This window comes from Schistocerca gregaria, chromosome 4 (genome assembly GCF_023897955.1).
Source record: "Schistocerca gregaria isolate iqSchGreg1 chromosome 4, iqSchGreg1.2, whole genome shotgun sequence".
Lineage (NCBI taxonomy): Eukaryota > Metazoa > Arthropoda > Insecta > Orthoptera > Acrididae > Schistocerca > Schistocerca gregaria.
In genome coordinates, this window is record NC_064923.1 from 107,482,549 (window position 1) to 107,488,548 (window position 6,000).

Consider the following 6,000-nt stretch of genomic DNA (forward strand, 5'->3'; position numbering starts at 1 on the left):
CACTCCTTAACGGCGATTCGGCCTCGATCCCTCAGAGAGGTTGGTGGGTCATGTCGTCCATGAACAGCCCTTTTCGATCTAGCCCAGGCATCTTCGATAGGGTTCATGTCTGAACATGCTGGCCGCTCTAGTCGAGCGATGTCGTTATCCTGAAGGAAATCATTAGCAAGATGTGCGCGATAGGGTCACGAATTGTCGTCCTTGAAGACGAATACCTCGCCAATACATTGCCGATATGATTGCACTATAGGTCGGAGGATGGCATTCACGTACCGTACAACCGTGACGGCGCCTTCCATGACCACCAGCGGCGTACGTCGGGCCCACATAATGCCACTCCAAAACAGCAGGGAACCTTCATCTTGCTGCACAGTGCGTCTAAGGAGTTCAGACTGACTGAGCTGCCTCCAGACAAGTCTCCAACGATTGTCTGGTTGAAGGCATATGCGACACTTATAGGTGAAGAGAACGTGATGCTAATCTTGAGCGGTCCATTCGGCATGTAGTTGGGCCCATCTGTACCGCGTTGCATGGTGTCGTTGTTGCAAAGTTGGACCTCGCCATGGACGTCGGGAGTGAAGATGCGCATCATGCAGCCTATTGCGTACAGCTTGAGGCGTAACACGACGAACTGTGGCTGCACAAGCATTATTCAACACGGTAGCGTTGCTGCCAGGGTTTCTCCAATCCATAATCCGTAGGTATCGCACATCCATTGCAGTAGGTCCGTGGGCGGCCTGAGCGAGGCATATCATCTACAGCTCCTGTCTCTCTGTATATCCTCCATGTTCGAGCAACATGGCTTTGGTTCACTCACAGATGCCTGGACACTTCCCTTGTTGAGAGCCCTTCCTTGCACGAAGTAACAATGTGGATGCGATCGAAACGCGGTATTGACCACCTAGGTTTGGTTGAACTACAGACAAAATGAGCCGTGTACCTCCTTCCTGGTGGAGTGACTGTAACTGATGGGCTGTCGGACCCCCCCCCCCCCCCCCCCCCCGTCCGATAGGCGCTGCTCATGCAAAGTTGTTTACATCTTTTGGGCGGGTTTAGTGACATCTCTGAAGAGTCAGAGGGACTGTCTCTGTCATACCCTACCTATATTCAGGAGTTCTGAGAACAGGGCTGATGCAAAACTTTTTTTGATGTGGGTAATTTTGTAGGTACACCAGTGCCATATGTAGGTAGTGACTGCTAAATGTGTTGTGAATAGTCTTAGTAGCAAAGAAAGAAGTCACAAATTTAAACTTCATGACGTCATGCCTCATGCGACGGTTTTACTGCAGTAACCACGAAACTGTAGTAAGCGGTAAACGTTTTTCTTTCACCATTTTGTGGGGGTTGTAAGCGAGAAAAAGTTTCGTAAGTGTTTGAAGTTATATGTAAAGGATTTTGCAAGTTGCTAAGTGCTGTCATTCTCATATACTGGCTGAATAAAACGTCGTGGCCTACAGTTTTTTTTCACCCCCACCCTTTGATGGGTTCTTACCCATACACCGATCTTTCTAAACAGTAAGTGTTATGTGTACCGAGTTTGTTTGAAATCGGTCCATTGGATTTCAAACAAACTCGGTACATATAACACTTACTGTCTAGAAAGATCGGTGGTACGGGAATCAAATTGGGGCAATACTTCTGGGTTTTTCTTTATAGAGGTTCATTTCACAACAGAGTTCACCACTTTTCCTTTTGCTTTGCTACCCTCAGTTTCAGTCCCCGTCTAGTCCATGAGTGTGTGGACACTAACTTTGGTACCAATGAAAGCCCGTAAATGTGACCAGGATTTCTTCAGGTTTGGTTGTGATTCATCTTATGGCCTTTTTTTACACATTATCAGTACCGTCCAAAAACTCTGCTAAGTCATTTGCTTTCTGTTACCGATTTAAAATATCATCGAAATGTTAAACGTATTTATTGCTTCTGGCAGCATGCTCCAAAATTCGCTTTCGTTTCGTTGACGGCTTGCTCTATATTCGCATTGTACGTGATAGGCTACAATCGTGAAGGAGGTTATCAGTGATTGTTCTGGATGACCTTGACCTTAGGAGATAAGATAAAGACTTCAGGGGTATCAGGCATCAGGCACCACCTGAAGCAGTGCGAGTTACATTCATGTACCGTTGCTCACCAGTAGCTAGTGCGGCCTGCCCCAGCACTCTCAGGGATGGATATGTGCTTAAGCATACGGCAGATGGCACGTATCGTGGAAGATTAAGCCGAAAAGCCAACGCATCAAAAGAGCACGCAGTCAACGGAGCGGTACTTCGTACTGCCATGGAGGTAGTATTGAGCTGTCTCACCCAACAGGTTGCAGGAGATAGTTTGCAGGCACTTAGTACGGCGCTGCATTGGAGAGAGGCCCAGGCCACCCCACATTCTCTTCAACCGCTGTGGCTACCAAACACCAGTGGCAGCTTGCAACGGCTATGTTCCACTGCAGCTGGCTGGCTGTGTTCTCAGAGGCAAAATCTTTTCTTGGTAGCAGGCCGCACATCACAATTCACTAACCAAGTTGTCCTGTAAGAAACCTTACTGTCATTATGTTAGAATCACAGATGCAGGTGAGATGATGCAGCACTGAGACTAATGCTTCAGAATGTGTTGTGTTTAAGCTGGACACAATCAGCGGACTTGCCCCCCCCACTAGGGCGTCTCAATTATCGTCGGTTCGTCTCGCCTCTGCACTTCCCACTGGTGTTAGGACGCCGTCAAGTGGCTGAGCTAAGAGACTACATGTTATAGCTCTCTACTGCAAGGCTCACAGTGTGGCACATTAGATGCTGTCATATTACGCCATTTTCAATTCTTGGATAAGGCTCCGCTCGGCGTCGAAACGTATTATAAGCAGCGCCATGTCTTCTACAGCACTGCACTTCTTGCATGCCCCAGATATCGGTTGTGATGCACGATATGAGTCAGATCTGATTCTGTAACATTTGCAACATGTAATAACTATGAAAGTTTTGTATGTGAACCCTGCTGTGCAACAATGTGTTTTTAAAATGAAATACTAACACTATCAGGTGCAGAGATTATACAGGGTGGTTCGTTGATAGTAACGGGACCAAATACCTCACGAAATAAGCATCAAACAAAAAAACTACAAACAACGAAAATCGTCTAGCTTGAAGGCGGAAACAAATGGAGCTATTGTTGGCCCGCTAGATGTCTCTGCCATAGGTTAAATTGTGTTTCTTCGAAATAGAAACCCCCACTTTTTACTACGTATTCGTGTAGTACGTAAAGAAATATGAATGTTTTAGTTCTATCACTTTTTTCGCTTTGCGATAGATGGCGCTGTAATAGTCACAAAAGTGTAAGTATGTGGTCTCACGTAACATTCCGCCAGTGCGGACGTATTGGCTTCGTGATACATTACCTGTGTTAAAATGGACCGTTTACCAATTGCGAAAAAGGTCGATATCGCGTTGATGTATGGTTATTGTGATCAAAATACCTAACGGGCGTGTGCTATGTATGCTGCTCGGTATCCTGGACGACATCATCCAAGTGTCCAGACCGTTTGCCGGATAGTTAAGTTAATTAAGGAAACAGAAAGTGTTCAGCCACATGTGAAACGTCAACCACGACCTGCAACAAATGATGACGCCCAAGTAGTTGTTTTAGCTGCTGTCGCGGCTAATCAGCACATCAGTAGCAGACAAATTGCGCGAGAATCGGGATTCTCAAAACCGTTGGTGTTCAGAATGCTACATCAAACATCTATTGCACCTGCACCATATTTCTATGCACCCGAATTGCATGGCGACGACTTTGAACGTCGTGTACAGTTCCGCCACTGGGCATAAGAGAAATTACGGGGCGATGAGAGATTTTTTGCACGCGTTGTATTTAGCGACGAAACGTCATTCGCCAAACAGCGGCAACGTAAAACCGGCATAATATGCACTATTGGGCAACGGAAATTCCACGATCGGTGCGACAAGTGGAACATCAGGGACATTGGCGGCGTTAATGTATGGTGCGGAATTATGGGAGAATGGATAATTGGCCCCCATTTTATCGATGGATATCAAAATGGTGCAGTATATGCTGATTTCCTACGTAATGTTGTGCCGATGTAACTACAAGATGTTTCACTGCATGACAGAATGGCGATGTACTTCCAACATGATGGATGTCCGGCACATAGATGGCGTGCGGTTGAAGCGGTACTGAATAGCATATTTCAGGCCAGGTGGATTGGTCGTCGAAGTACATCATTTTGAGCATTTATTGCATTAATGTAGTATTTACAGGTAATCACCCTTTAACATTATGCTTTCTCAAAAGAAATGGTTCAGATGGCTCTGAGCACTTAACTGCTGAGGTCATCAGACCCCTGGAACTTAGAACTACTTAAACCAACTGCTGAGGTCATCAGTCCCCTAGATCTTAGAACTACTTAAACCTAACTAACCTAAGGACATCACACACACCCATGCCCGAGGCAGGATTCGAACCTGCGACCGTAGCGGTTGCGCGGTTCCACACTGTAGCGGCTAGAACCGTCAAAAATTGTGAGCCATATGTTTGTGACTATTACAGCGCCATCTACCACAAAGCGAAAAAAGTGGTCCAACTAAAACATTCATATTTCTTTACGTACTAGACGAAAATGTAAGAAAAAATCGGAGTACATACTTCAAAAAACGCGGTTGATATCGGTTTGACCTTTGGAAGCGCCCTCTAGCGGGCCAACCATAGCGCCATCTGGTTTCCCCCTTCAGGCTAGACGAGTTTCGTTCTTTGTAGTTTTTCCGTTTGACGCTTATTTCGTGAGATATTTGGCCCGGTCACGATCAATGGGCCACCCTATATATACAGAGATACTGTTTAGACTATAACTAGTAGACAGGAAGAAGAACCAATGTACTGCGTTGGACATATAATCATTACTTTCTGACATTTCCTTTTAATTTCTGTAAACAGTTTTCACTCTGTCTTTTTTGATATTTACATGTAATCATTACTTTCTAATTGGACTTAATGCAATTCTTTTCTGTATACAGATTTCACTCGTTTATACAATATTTACAACACATGAGAAACAGAGACTAGCAGGTGAAGAAAACATCACAAGATATACACAGATATGTAAGCAGTACACACAATGTACTAGGTGGTTATAATTATACCACGGAAACTAGTTATTGTAGGAGGACCAAACTTGGTAGTATTAATGTCAAGGACACGGGAAACAGAAATAGTACAGAATCAATTCAACTGAATCCCTTTTAATGTGCTGCTATGGTACATCATACCACTACATACCGATACCATTACTGCTACAAAAGGTGCTCACTGTGGCGCCCATCAGTGTCCAGAAGAGTCTCAAATTGCAGGATTGCATTCTGCACAGCAGAACGAAACATGTCCGCATCTATGCTGGTTACCTTTCTTGATATGCTCCTCTTCAGATCAGAACATGTGTTAATGTTCCCCTGGTAAACTTTATCATTCAGGTAGCCCCACAACCAGAAATCACGGGGAATGAGATCAGGTCATCGTGCCGGCCAAGCGTTTGGAAACGATCGGCTGATAATTCGAAGCAAGTGAACATCACGAGCGATGTGCGGTGGGGCCCCATCTTGCATGAAAACTATGGAGTTCAATGCGTCTCTTTTCTGTGACAGGTATGACATGCTGGCGAAGCATAGTAATGCTGGCGAGTCACATTGCACATCTTTGGTCCTCGATCGCCAACCTGTTCAAAAATAATGGCTCAATGATGAGCCTAGCTGTGAAGCTACACCATACGATGACATGTTCACTACACAGAGGAACGTCATACACAGTGACTGGAGCGAAGATACCCCTACTCGGCAATTCTGTGTGTTCGCCTCACCTGTCAGAGAAAAATGAGCTTCGTCTGTCCATAGGATGGCCCAGGGCCAGCCCTCGTCCACTTCAGTCCTTGCAAGAAAGTGTAGAGCCAAGTCAACACGTCGTCGTGCGTCCTGTGATGCAATCTGCTGTTCGATATGCATCTTATAT